This window comes from Chiloscyllium plagiosum, unplaced genomic scaffold (genome assembly GCF_037043375.1).
Source record: "Chiloscyllium plagiosum isolate Xiang-an unplaced genomic scaffold, Cpla_swu_hap1 HiC_scaffold_15, whole genome shotgun sequence".
Taxonomy (NCBI): domain Eukaryota; kingdom Metazoa; phylum Chordata; class Chondrichthyes; order Orectolobiformes; family Hemiscylliidae; genus Chiloscyllium; species Chiloscyllium plagiosum.
The window spans coordinates 63249078-63264188 of NW_028270153.1; the positions used below are offsets into that span (position 1 = coordinate 63249078).

The 15111-nt window shown below is 41.1% G+C and overlaps 1 protein-coding gene across 1 annotated transcript in view; it reads right to left on the reverse strand.

Annotated features, from left to right (window-relative positions):
- Positions 1-15111, reverse strand: part of LOC122559992 (guanine nucleotide-binding protein G(s) subunit alpha) — a 316490-nt gene that overhangs the window by 263194 nt on the left and 38185 nt on the right. The window lies entirely within an intron of this gene.

The following is a 15111-nucleotide window of genomic DNA, read 5'->3' on the forward strand; positions in this document are numbered from 1 at the left end:
GATGTTGTGAAACCTGAAAGGGTTCAGAAAAGATTTACAAGGATGTTGCCAGAGTTGAAGGATCTGAGCTACAGGGAGAGGCTGAACAGGCTGGGGCTGTTTTCCCTGAAGAGTCGGAGGCTGAGGGGTGACCTTATAGGGGTTTACAAAATTATGAGGGGCATGGATAGGATAAATAGGCAAAGTCTTTTCCCTGAGGTTGGGGAGTCCAGAACTAGAGGGCATAGGTTTAGGGTGAGAGGAGAAAGATATAAAAGAGATCTAAGGGGCAACTTTTTCATGCAGAGGGTGGTACATGTATGGAATGAGCTGCCAGAGGATGTGGTGGAGGCTGGTGCAATTGCAACATTTAAGAGGCATTTGGATGGGTATATGAATAGGAAGGGTTTGGAGGGATATGGTCCGGGTGCTGGCAGGTGAGACTCAATTGGGTTGGGATGTCTGGTTGGCATGGACGGGTTGGACTGAAGGGTCTGTTTCCATGCTGTACATCTCTATGACTCTACTAGAACCAGCTTTTCTGAATCCCCAGTACAGTATTTGGCCTTCAAACTATACATATGAGCGCGAAGCAGGGAGTTACTGGGCAAAATCGGTGTCACCAGATCAAGACGCGTTAGTTATCGCTAGGAGTCCATTCAGGCCGGAGTTACAGAATGCTAGCAGCTGAAAGATAACCAAACGGCTCCTCCAGCACCTCTTGTGAATGAACAACAGGGTGAAGTCAGTATTTCCCTCTTTATTGAAGGATAGAGTTAGGTATTAAATCGTGTTTGTGGAGATCTGTCTTGACAATATGTTAGAATGTTGAACGATTAGAAAATTAACGGGAAATATTTAATTATCATTCGGAACTATAAACTCCGGCTGTGATCCATTTTATTGCATAACGTTAAACTATCTTAAAACAGGGAGAAACTGGGAACACAGAAACAGCCTTTTTCCACTGTTTCCCTTAAAAATCACCCTGACGCAAATCTTTTAAAACTTCTGGCTATTTAATCAAAACAGAGGTTTAATCTTTGAAGATTTCATATTTTTAAAGTGCGTTTAAAAACATTCAACGATTGCAGTTTTTTCTCAATAAATGGTGATTTTTTTCTGCGCCAGACTATATAATTTTCCAAACAGAAGTCGTTAACTAAACAGAAGTGAAAATCTAACAATAAATATTCATGGTTGGTCATTTAGATTATTAACCGACTTCAGTTGAGAGAACGAGTTAAAAGCACTGACGTTCAGTTTACAACAAAGTTTTCCTGGATCAAAAGCACATCTGAACGTGACGAGATCTTTAAAAATAGGCGACTGGAGTGAAGGCTCATGAAAAAGTACGAGTCTGTCCCAACTTCAGATTTTACAAAATCAAAATTCTTCCCTCTGCCCCCGCTGCAAACAAATGCGGCTGTTGCTAAGTCTTCCCCACTTTATCCGACTTGTATTTACAATTCACTGGCTAAAAATAGCAACAAATGATCCATTTATAACTCGGGACGTGGTCTGCTTTCCAAACCAGCACCGCCTATAATTTGAGTTCCTCACATTCTTTAGGAATTAAGTCAGCCACTCACTTGAGAGACAGCAACTCCCAAGTGACTCGAAATCTCCTCCTCAATTCACTTTTTGTTTCACCAAAAAGGTAAAAACGAAAACAAACAGATTTTAAAAAGGATACCAACAGTTTCATTGCCATCAAAAGGCAAAACCTGACAAGCTGCTTACAAAAAGGAGGCTGCCCTTTTAATTCTAAAGAAATTTAAAGTGTACACGATGATTAAGGGATTAGAACGTATTCAACTTTTTTTTTCTCTGCACACTTACTTGGAGGAGGCGAACTTTCCTACATCTTTCCAATGTCACCCACTCCTTTTCCTACATACATTCTCCCCTCCCCCATGTAATTCTGAAGATTTTATCTGTAGAATTTTGAAATAAAATCAGAGACCTTGTGTAGATAAACCAGCTAGCCAACATCTCACAATTACATAGCATATTTTATTGAACTGCCTAATAAAGAGTTTGCAAAGCTTTTCGGAAAATTGGCTGGAAAAATCTTTTCAAAGTTAGAGAAGTTCTATGATGTAATTGGTGACGTTTTTACCGTCTGCCAAAGACACCAGCCTTTGATTACAGTTTAAAATACCAGCTTGACCATTCTGAAGGCATGGGCCAGAGCCAACAAAGATAAGCTATTTAACTGTGACAGCCATCACAGATGGCGCAATTCTGTTCTCATTTAACATTTTACTCCCGTGATAAATGGATACTTCTAGGGCCATTAATATCAGCTGTTAAATCTCCTCCCCCAGCAAGGAAGTCAAGGCCACGTGTACTACTACAGCTTACCCTAACAGAACACCTGATGAGTAGGAAATACCGTCCAAATGGCTCAGATAAGAGAAACAGATAAAGAACTTAAAAGGATAAGAGAGATCAGAGCAAGGGTGTGAATACGCTCGATTTTAAGGAGAGTCTTAAAAAGGCAAAAGAGAAAAGTGTTGGAAAGCTTTAAAAAGGAGGGAATGCCAGACTCTGGCCTATGCAGTTAAAGATAGACCCGCCAATAATGTTGAGTGAGAGACTGTCATCCAAGGAATTGAGAATTCACCAAGGAAGGTGCTATAAAACACAGGAAGGTCAAACAGGAGCAGGAAAAGGTGAAGGAATGATTTAATAGCTAACACCCTAGGCGATCAAGAGTTAATGTCAAACAAAGACGGGAGGCAAGGTTATAGCAAGCATAATTTATTCTGGAGTGCAATAGTATTTGAACAGCAGAGTTTTGGAGGAGGTGTTACGCTTTACATTGTGGAAAGTGGGAGGCTGGCCAGAAAAGGATTGACGTAATTAGGTACAAAGGTGACAAAAGCACGGATGAAGGATTTCGGTCGAAGGTGGACTGAGGACGGGGGAGCAGAAGTGCAACATGTTGGAGAATTTAGGGTCAGAATTTCAGCTGAAGATCAACAGGATGCCAGGTGGTAAAGAGACCAGTTAGCAGGAGACACTGACTGGACTGCAGACAGAGAGGAGAGGGGCGGTCATTCTGTTGATGAAAAAGTTAAGCAGTTTGAAAATAGGGCTCAAACTGATGGCTCTTGATATTTAGTTGGAGAAGGCTACAAGTCAAAATGGATATTGGTAAGCAGTGAATTGGGTGGCAGCTGGCATCTACACAGGCAGGGAAGCCTGACTGGTCAAAAATGTATTGGAAATAGGGTTGATGGATAAGGAGGTCTCATGAATATGGTGACATTGGAGATGTTTGGGTGGATGGTAGGGACAGGAAAACACAATAAATCCAGGCTTGCAAGGAAGAAAGCTGTAGAGAGAGCTAAACAGGAGAGCTCTATTTTGGAAAGGAAGCAAGAAATCATATACTCCTACAAAGTTTTGAAGAAGTGAAATTAGAGGAGACTGTGCAGAGTGGTTTAATGAGGGTATTTGATACAACGACAAAAGGAACCTGGGGTTAATCTTTGTCTTGCAAGATTCCAACAACAGCAAAACTAAATGCTAAACCTGGTCAAGTCAGTTAAGCATCAGGCATGTTCAAATTGACCCTGGAAGGTGAGGGGGTTGAAGATACATGTCCCTATTCCCAACACCCTAAAGAACTATCCAGTTAATTTACAAAACCATTGTTCAAACTGAATGTGAAAAGATACTTTTAAAAACCACTCTGAGGTCTACACAAAGAAAAAAATCACAGCTGTCATCTGATACTAAGTCAGAAAGGAGCAGAGGCCTCAAACATGGTTTTCAGCTCCCAGCAATTCAGAATAGTGTGTAATTATAGGAAGGAACAAAATACCTTTAATTTCACAAACAGATGGAAAATTAATTTTGTAATAGGTCCACCCAACCTGGTCAAGCAATAAAATCGCTCACTTAAATTCTGTGGCAACTAAAAAACATTTTGAAATAAACATCATTTTGGCTTCAAGATTTGGGGGCAGAATTTGGAGCTCCTGCATTCCTCTATCCTCACCCTCATATACCTTAATCCCATCAGAACAAGAACAATCACAATCAATGGAGTGCTGGGATTGAAGTTAATAGATTTTATAACCTTGTCTTCCCAGAAAAGGTTTCACTCCTTAATCGCCAGTATGTCTGAAATTTTTCAGACTACCCTTAATCCAGATCAGCATCTCCACTCCCTTACAGTAAAGTTTCAAAATATTAATTCATCAGATATATTCGCTATGTGGGTTTGCATTTACTGCCCATTCCTAACTGCCCTGGAGAACGTGGTGAGCTGCCTTCTTTGACCAAAGACCATGGGTTTACAGACATCCACAATGCTGATAGAAGGAAAGATGTTTCAGGATTTTGACTTAGTGAATGAACAGCGATATATTTCCCAAATCAGGACAGTGAGGGATGTGGAGGAGAACTCGCAGGTGGTGGCAGTCCCACACATCTGCTGACCTGGTTCTTCTCAATAGCGGAGGTCACTGATTTGGAAGGTGCTGTCAGAGGAGTCTTGGCGAGTCCCTTCAAAGCACTGTTTAGATGGTACCCACTGCTGCTGTTGTATATCAGTTGTGAAGGGAGCAAATGTTGAAGCTGGTGGATGGAGTGGCACCCCAATGAGTTGCTTCGTTCTGGGTGACATCAAGCTTCTCAAGTTTTGATGACGCTGCACCTATCCGGGCAAGTGGGGAGAATTCCAGTACACTTCTGACCCAAGGCTTGAAGATCGCAGGCAGGCTGTGTCAGTCATGAGGTGCATTACTTGATTTCTAGCCTCTGACCTGCGTTATAGTAGATACAATATTTATGACTGGTTCAATTCAATTTCTCATCAGTCAATGGTAATCCCCAGAATGTGGATTGTGGGGGATTGTCAGTGAGCATTAAGGGGTCATGGTTAGATTCTCTCTTGTTAAAAATAGTCAACTGGCACTTGTGTCATGTGACTGTTGTTATTTCCAATTTGTCAGCCGAAGCCTGGAAATTGTGTACTTTGTGTACTTGAACATGGACTGCCGCTGTATCTGAGGAGTCACGAATGGTGCTGGACATTTGTGCATTCATCAGCAAAAACCCCACTTGACTATATGATAGAGGGAAAGTCATTGATGAAGCAGCTAAGATGGTTGGGCTGAGGACATTACCCTGAGGAACCAAGTGGCTCTTATGGCTCAATAGTAGTGTTCCTATCTCTAGACCAGGAAGCCCAGGTTCAAGTCCCACTTACTCAAAAGGGGTGTAATAAATGTCTTCAAACAGGTTGATTGGAAAATTTTAAACAATTACCCTGAGAAACTCCTGCAGAGATGTCCTGAGACAGAGATGATTGACCTCCAACCATTATAACCATCTTCCTACCTGCTCGGTTTGTTCTCCAGCCACTAGAGAATTTTTCCCTGATTGCCATCGACTCCAGTTTCTCCATGGCTCTTCAATGCTACATTCAGTCACATGGCCTTTGATCTCAAGGGCAGTTTCCCTCACTTCATTCTCATGTTCAGCTGTTTTATCATCTATACTGGCACCAATATTGTAGGCAACTCACTTGTGACGTTACTTATAAACCCAAATATGACTATTGTCAAAACCTTGTTATACACAGATACAGATTGTTTCATGATCTGATAAATGAGAGCAGTGAACATTCCTGTTTCTGATGTTATGATGGAGGGAGGTCACTGATGGAAATGGCTGAGGTGTGGACACTATCCTGAGGAATGACTGCAGGGGCTATCATCATCAGCTCCAGTATCAAAGGCAAGTTTCAACTGAACTGTATCAGAACCTCAAGGTTTGCAATTGAACATCTACAAATTGGTTTTGTGCAAAGTTTGTCCATGGATCTGAGGCCTGGTTGCTAAACTCAATGCCTCAGAGAGTTTTAATCACAGTTTCTGTCGAGTTCCTGAAGTTTCAGATTCACTCTGGCTTGCGGTCTGTTTACCTTGCTATGGGCCAGGTAGGACTCGAGCCAGTGGAGAGTTTTCCCTGATTCTCATGGACTCCAGTTTTATTACTGTGGGCTTCTTTATGAGGGCTGTCACTGTCACCTCACCTCTGGAATACAACTGTTTTGTCCTTGTTTGAAAGAGGATTGTAATGAGGTCAGAAGCCAAGTGGCCCTGATGGAACCCAAACTGAGCAGCTGCTACTTAATAGCACTATGACACCTTCCGTCATTTTACTGATGATCAAGGGTAGACTAATGGGGTGGGAAAATGACTAGAGATTGGATTTGTTATGCTTTGTGTACATAGTACACCCCTGGGCAATTTTCCACATTGTCCAGCAGATGCCAGTGTTGAAACCGGTTCCAGTAAATCTAAGTATACAGCTAATTCTTAAATACAAGTCTTCTCTATCATTAAAGCAAATGTTGTGGAGGTCCACAGCTTTTATATATCTAGCATCTTCCGCAGTTTGTTGGTATCACATGGGTGACACAGTGGTTAGTAGTGTTGCGTGGGTTTCCTCTGGGTGCTCTGGTTTCCTCCCACAGTCCAAAGGCATGCAGGTTCAGTGAATTAGCCATGCTCAATTACCCAGTGTCAAGGGATACACAGGCCAGGTGGATTAGTGGGGTTAAGGGGGTTGGGTTGGGGAGTTGGGCTGGCTCTGAGTGCAAAGCTCTTCAGAGAGTCAGTGCTGGACTTAATTGGCCAAAAGGCCTCTTTTTGCACTGCAGGAATTCTATGACATATTCTATTCTCTACGATTGAACTGAATTGGCTGAAGACTGACATCTGTAATGCTGGGAGCCTGAGGAGGACAACATACCAAAATTCTTTATAAAAAAAGACTGACTTTTTTCGGTTTATGAAATGTTCCTATCCTTGCATTCTTTTCAAAAAGTAATGACGAAATCTCAAGTGTCTCCTGACTTCAAACGCCTAACATGTTTAAGGTTGTTCATGGATTATTCTTGTCAGTTGGACAACGTTCCTCTACATTTATTTAAAAAAGTTAAAAATAGCCTTGACTTATATTTGATCGTTTAGCACTGCTTTGTCCATTATTTTAGTTGCTTTAACCCCAACATTAGTGTTTCAGTGCAGAAATGAAGTAATAATAGGGCTGAAGAAGGATCAATGGATTGAAACGTGATCTGTTTTTCTCTCCACCCACAGATGCTGACAAACCAGCTGAGCTTCTCCAGAAATTTCCATTTTTGTTTGATTTCCAGCATCCACAGTTCTTTGGTTTATATTAATGAAGTAATAATGCATTGAGATATTAATCTTACAAATTGGACACTGAGTAAAGGATCCATTTTGCTTCATAGTTGTACCTGAAACTGCACTTTATGGGAAGTAATGCCGGCTTTATGCCGGCTGGGAACCCGGCATCTCCAGAAACAGATTTACATAAAAGCAAAATACTGTCTCCATTTCAGATTTCCCACATTCACAATCTGCTGGAAAAAAAAAGCCTCGGTGGTTCTGACAAAACCAATGGACAGCAAAAGACTCAGCATTTCAAATCTGTTTTTCTCTCTCCACAAATAGCAGAACCTTTTCACCAATTCTGGACCTTATTAACATGGCCATTAGTGTGTCATTACTGAGCACAGGTTGGCGACCATGTTTCCCCATTAAATAATAATGGCTGCACTGCTAATAATTAGTTGACTATGAAACACTTCGGTGATAAGTCCAAATGATAGGAAATGCATTGCCTGGTGTGCAATTCCTTCATTCTTGCTTCAACCCAAGAAGCCCAAGGGATGAGAGTTACAGCATTGGAACAGGATGTCAAAACAGTGAAGGTGAAGCAGTGACCTGATAGAAGTCCAAAATCTAAGAGCCAAATCCAATCATAAGGGAATAGAAAAGCTGAAACAATCACAAAGAAGAATTAAAGAGAAGGAGCAAAACAAAACTGTTTTAGTGTGTGTGATCAGAATGGGAAGAACCACAAATTGCATCAATGCAGAGTTCATAAAGACCTTTTACAATAGCAAATTAGATAGTTATTTGAAGATCTAATATTAAAAGCATGGAGAATGAGCAGGAGTGTCATTATGACTTGTAGCTGATGGAAAAAGAATAGTGGTATAAACTCTCTCAAAGGGCTGTGTGACATTCCACAAGTAAGAAAACTATATATATAAAAAAAAAAATCGCCTCAGTGAACTTAAAGCATAGATGAGCATATTTAGCCGAATGACCGAAAAACTCTAATGCAGAAAGACCATCTTCAATTTTGGTAACAGATTTAGAGGGGAATTCAGTATGTTGTCCTCATTTACTGTTGGCAATGAATACAGTCTTTATTTTGTCACGCAAGCTACTTTCCTTGCCCCCAGCCACTTGAAATTATACTGTACACACGTCATCACAAATTTTAAAAAAAACACTTTTCCAGCTAACCTTTTGGGTGATTTCCAGAACTGGAATGGCACAACATTAATAGATTGCATATTTGGGAAGATAAATAGGTAAATGAGCTATGGTGTATACTTTTCAACCAGTAGTCTAGAGGTATGAACTAAAGATTTAATGAGAGTTTGAGTTCAGATCTTTGCTTTGTAGTTTGAACTCAATTTTAAAAATCTACAAATAAAAACTTGCTATCAATGAAAGTGATCATGAAGCTGTCAGATTGTTGTAAAAACCCAAGTGATTCACTGATATCCTCTGTGCTGCCTTAAATCAATCTAGCCTATGGTTCCTCAAAGGCACACATCAACCAGGTAAATTCTTCTACTGTATCAAATCTCTTGAGCAATTATGGGTCACCAATCAATGCCATCAGCAATCATATTCCATAAATTATTTAAAAAGCTTTGCAAGTCCAAAGTTCAGTGCACTGTGTTTGCACAGAGAAGTGACATCCTGTGTAAAAGCATTTTGCTGAAGAATTTGAGAGCCATTGCTGGCTACTCTTGAAATTTGGTCCCACAACTGCAAAATACTCTTCTGATAAAGCCAACTCTTGACCAGAATCCTAGCAAGTGACCCCATCTGCGGCCTCCACAGTTCCTCACAAAAGTTCTCTGAACATCTCCTGAATTCATGTGCACATTTCCCAGGCCTCCCATGCTTGAACCAAGATTCCAATCAAGATTCTCTGTCTGCCACAAGACCAATACAGATTCTCATTAAAGTCACAAATTATATCCTGTAGGACTGCAACAAGGGTAGACAATCCTTTTTGACCTGTCTGCAGCCTTTAACACGGTTGACCACGCCATCCTCATTCACTCTCACCCAACCGAGACTGCGGTCACTTTATTCCGATCTCACCCATTTCACTGTAGCTCAAGAATTGTTTGCAATGGCTTGTTTTCCTACTCCTGCACCATAAGCTCTGCTGTCTCCCAAAAATCTATCCTTAGCACCCCTCCTCGCTTATTTATCCTCAATACACAGCCCCTTATTCTTCTTTATAAATTCTTCCATCATATTCCTGTCTCCAAGACTCCTCCAGCCCTATAATGTTCCCGAACATCCTGATGAAGGGCTTTTGCCCAAAACGTTGACTCTCCTGCTCCTCAGATGCTGCCTGACCTGCTATGCTTTTCCAGTGCCATTCTTTGACTCCTTTATGTGGCAGGCATTACACAAGTTACTGTTGTCATTACACTGACAGTTCATGCATCGACAATTTACATTTCTATAGCACCTTTGGGGGAAAAAAGGGGGTAAAATATCCTGAGGTACTTAATGTGAGCCAAACAGATGGAAATTGGCCCGGCACAACTGAAGGAGACATTGGCCTTGTGGTATTATTGCTAGACTATTAATCCAGAGACTCAAATAATGTTCTGGGGACCCAGGTTCAAATCCTGCCGTGGTCGAATTTAAAATCAGTTAAAGAGAAATCTGGAATTATTAGTCGACTGATGACCATGAAATCATCGTCAATTGTCAGAAAAATGCATCTGTTTCACTAATGTCCTTCAAGGGAAGGAAATCTGCCATCCTCATCTGGCCTGGCCTAAATGTGACTCCACATCCATAGCAACTCTCAAATGGCCTAGCAAGCCATTCAATTGTACCATTCACTCAAGAAGGCAGCTCACCACCACCAAGGATGGGCAATAAGTGCAGAGATGTCCGCATCCCAAAAAATGAATAAAATAAAAAATAAAAAAAGTTGAGCAAAAGTATGGTCTCAAAGTGTCACAGACATGTGGAAAGACAAAAGATTTCAGGAGAGAGTTGCAGACCTCAGATGAGGAGCTGAATGAACATGTGCCAGTGCGAAGAAAGTTGGGGAATGCACAAGAAACCAAAACAGAAAAAGCACAGAACTTCTGGGAGTCTTGTGAGGCTGAAAGAGATTGCAGGTTTGGGGGAAAGAGATGGAGGGTTTTGAACAGAGGGTGAGAATTTTCAATCCAAAAGGTTGTCAGATTAGAAGCCAGTGTAGCTCAGGAAGCACCAGGGTAAAGGGATTTGGTACACAACAGGATACAGGCAACAGAATCTTGGACAATGCCAAGTTTTCAGACAGTTCAAGACGAGGAGCTAATCATAAGAGTATTTAAAATAGTCAAGCCCTACCACGTTATATAGACAAGGGTTTGAAAAGTAGGTGATGGCTGATGTGGGGTGGCAGTCCTGGCAGTGGAAAGGTAGAATCAGAAGGTTGCAAGATTTGTGAAGAAGATTTTGATTCAGACAGATGAACCAAAAGGTCTGAAGCCTTCAATGTGTTTGCTGGTGCACTTCATTCCATAGCATTAAGACTGCAAAGATTTCAGAGATGGAAAGTGGGAAATAAACTTGTCTTGGATGAGAGAACCAAGGAACCTGCCTCCTTGTCAACCCAGAACTGGACTGATTCAGACTTGAAACCGAGCAGTATTCCAACGTGCTTCACCAAAAAGAAGCATTAAAAATAATCTCAGTTTCAACTGGGATCTAAAAGGGTTAAAGTTAGACTCACCCCTCCCAACAGAAGTGCTGTTGCTAAAAATAGATTAAGTAAACACACAGTCTGTCTATTCTCCACTCCAAACATCAAGAGACTCCTTTGCTTTGTTCACATGTAACAGGAGGCGATTAATTCAATATTTAATATTTTAGTAAGGTTTCAAATTAAGTGCTCTTTCACAGCTACTCTCAGACTGTCCAGAGAGAGAGAAAAAATGTAAAGTGAAACCAGACAAAAGATGCCTCTTGTACAAAATATTTTTGTACAAGTTAAAACTTGTATCACCACAAGCATGGGCCCCTTGCTGAGCCACGGGTGAGGTGCAAGGCGATTGAAGGTTGGCTAGTGTGGAGCCATTACTTAAGAAAGGTGGTAAGGAAAAGCCAGGGAACTATACACCCGGGGACCCTGACGTCAGTGGTGGGCAAGTTGTTGGAGACAATTCAGAAAGACAGGACCTCCATATATTTGGGGGCAAAGACTGATTAAAGATCGTCAACATGCTGTGTGTGGCAAATAGTTTCTCACTAACTTGATTGAGTTTTTTTTGAAAAGTTGACAAGGAAGATTGACAAAAGCAGAGCAGTGGATGGTGTCTATATGAGCTTCAGTAAGATGTTCAACAAGGTTCCAAAAGGTAGACTTGTTAGTAAGGCTAGATCACATGGAATCCAGGGTGAGCTAGCCAATTGGATACAAAATTGGCTTGCGGGTGGGAGATAGAGGCTAATGGTACAGGGTTGCTTTTCAGACTGGGGGCCTGTGACCATTGGTGTGCCACAATAATTGGTGCTGGGTTCACTGCTTTTCGTCATTTATCTAAATGATTTGGATTTGAATATGGGAAATATGATATGTTTCCATGCTGTATAACTCAATTTTTTTAAAAACCAATAGGATAGTAGCATTGCTCTAGTATGTAATGAACACACACTACCTACTTGTCAAAGTCAAACTCAATGTACATATCACAAAACACTTGATAGTTCATGATGTATATTCATGGTGTGGTCCTTGTTGTGCTGCAAAAAGTGTGCGCTCAGCAAGGTTTCAAAAGCAACAACGAGAGAATAACCTTCTTGTCACTGACTTGGTTGATTAAGAAAATATTGACTAGGACCAGGAATTCCCTTGCTCTAATTTGAAAGCGAGAGTAGGGCACCTAAGGGAGGAAAGGGGTTTGCACAATCCAGTCTTATGTTGACTGAGTAGAGCAGATGCCTCAGTTGTATGTCAAGCAAAAGATAACTCCTCCGACAGTGCTTTCTGAAATGCCAGTCTGGTTCTGAACTGGAACTCAAACTTAAATGTTCTGATCATAATGCAAGAGTGCTACCAATTAAACCACAGCTGATGCCTCGATTTCCATATACAGTTGGAAGTCTAATGGTGTATCTGTAAAGAGATACAGAGTCAATGCCAGCGGTTGTGTGAAGGAAAAGTGGAATGTATCAGTACATTGCTTCACCATGTGATTTTCTGCTCATAACTGCAGATGATGAGGGGTACAGTTGGAGAAAGGGAGATAATATGTTGTCACTGACAACAAAACAAAAATCAAGAGATACTCTAAACCTTTAAACCTGAAAGAGTTTAAAGAACACTTATTTATCATTCATTTTGCCCCACAGTAAGATTCCAAAAGGGCCTTTTCCCAAGGCTGAGGCTAACTGACTTGGAATTGGAATTGGAATTGGAATTGGAATTGGAATTCTGAATTAGCCGCAGTAGTTCCAAGATACTGAACATGTGCTAGGCAGCATACAGAATGGAAGACAACGTTTTAACATTGTTCCCTTTGCTTGAATGGCTTTGTTAAGACAATTGATGGTGAGCAGATTTGTATAAAAACCCAATACCCTCCTAAATTAGGTTCCCTAACATAATATTCTTGTCTACTTTTAAACTGAAGGTTTAGATAGTTTGGGTTTAGAGTTAGTGTCTGCGAAGACCCATTGCAGTTTCTTTTGTGACCGTTACTCCTCGAGATAACAATTCAAGATGGACTGAAAAGTTAAGTCTGAGATCTTGTGGTGCAGTGCTCTGGGTTCAAGTCTGACACTACGGTTTGTTGGCAACAGAAGATGCAATCACTGGTTTCCTGCCGTAAATCTTGCCAAAATACCTGATGGCAAACAGGAGTGTTTCCTGGTCAGCCATCTCTCAGATGACCACAGCAAATCACCCAAGTATCTCACCCACAGACGTAGACCAATCTAACGGAAGTCTATGGTCCCACACTTTAGGAATGGCAATGTAAGTTTCAACCAAAGATGTGTGTTATTCAATACATCTTTGAGACTTTATTCTTAGCTGGTGTACTGTACCATGGGTTTTGTCACTTCCAATATGTTATGCTTAGCCAGCTCCCCTGGAGAATGGTGCAAGAAAAAAATGTGTTTATAAAACACCTTCAATTAAGTAAAATGTCCTAAGCTGCTGCCCAAGAGTATCAAGGTGCACAAAATGATATTGGGGCAGATGACCAAAGGTTTAGTCAAAGGGAGATGTTTCAAGATGAATTTTAAAAGGAAGCAGAAGTAGAAATCAGACCTATAGAGGCCTACAGCATGGAAAAAGGCCCTTCAGCCTGCGCCAGACAAAAGCAACCACCTAACTATTCTCATTTTAATCCATACCATGTCATTTTACCAAACACCTCCAAGACCCCCAACACTACCCATGTAAGTCAAGGCACTTTCATGCCCATTGCCCACTATACACTGTATTACAACCATGAACCCTAAAATGATAGTTGGATGTGTAATTAAAAAAAAATTTCACTATGCGAAAAAAAATTCATTTCTACTACAAGGCAATAAAAAACATCAACCGCCCAGACGTGAACATCCAGAACAATGAGCTAGTGTGAAGATGATACAGATCATACAGTGAGAGCTGTCAACCAACCAGGAGCTGGGTATTTCAACAATCTAATGGTTGGCTGGCTCTCCTGCCAAGATTACCTGGTGGTGGTTGGCTGAGGGTGCCAACAGCTATTAGACTCTAGAAGACCAAGCCCTTGATTGATCAACAGCTCTGGCAGTCTGATCTCAACAAAAGATCATTGTGAAATTGATAAAAGGTTAAATGCCTTATTGAAACTAGAAGATCTGGATGAATTGACACTTTAAATGTTGTATTGTACAAAGGAGTATTTTATACGTATACCGAAAATAGTGAAACAAACATTTCTTCGAAAAAACATTATCTTCCCCACACAGCCAGCTGCCACCAAAGGGTCCATTGCCTGTATAGAGAGTGTAATGAGTGAAAGGGGATTGAAGTACCACAGCTTGGCATGGGGGATCTACTGAACTTGCTTCTCATGCAAACTATGGTTCACAAGCCCTCTCAGGTACACAGTCAGCCACAATCCTTTAAAAACCATGAAAACTGCAAAAGCACGAGGCCATGCTTATTTCCTTAAATGGAGATGGCCAGTTTGGAAGGGTCAGGCCAGAACTTGTGGTCCACACTATACCTTGCAAGACATTCCAAAATAATTAAAAATCACACAACACCAGGTTATAGTCCAACAGGTTTAATTGGATGCAAATTTTTGCTCTTAATTCTGTGTTACGATCGAGCCCTCCACTATCACCTGATGAAGGAGCGTCGCTCCGAAAGCTAGTGTGCTTCCAATTAAACCTGTTGGACTATAACCTGGTGTTGTGTGATTTTTAACTTTGTACACCCCAGTCCAACACCGGCATCTCCGAATCAAAATAATTAGGAATTTTTGGAATGGGACACACCCACCGCTTATAAATCCAATTTGACTTGGTGAATTTCTAGCCTATATAGCAATTATGAACATTATGACCCATTATGAGCAATTTGAAACGTAACAGGAAGCAATGCGGTACAGTTGAAAAGGTGATCTTGGACCTGTGACTGAGTGTTGACATTTGCATTTATTCAGCAAAATACTGAAGCCCAGAAGATATGCACTAAAAATATGTTTTCAGATTTCCTTATTAATATTGTTTTTTTCTACCCAGAAGTGTTATCACACACAGGTAAAAACAATGACTGCAGGTGCTGGAAACCAGATTCTGGATTAGTGGTGCTGGAAGAGCACAGCAGTTCAGGCAGCATCCGAGGAGCAGTAAAATCGAATTTTCGGGCAAAAGCCCTTCATCAGGAATAAAGGCAGAGAGCCTGAAGCGTGGAGAGATAAGCTAGAGGAGGGTGGGGGTGGGGAGAAAGTAGCATAGAGTACAACAGGTGATTGGGGGAGGGGATGAA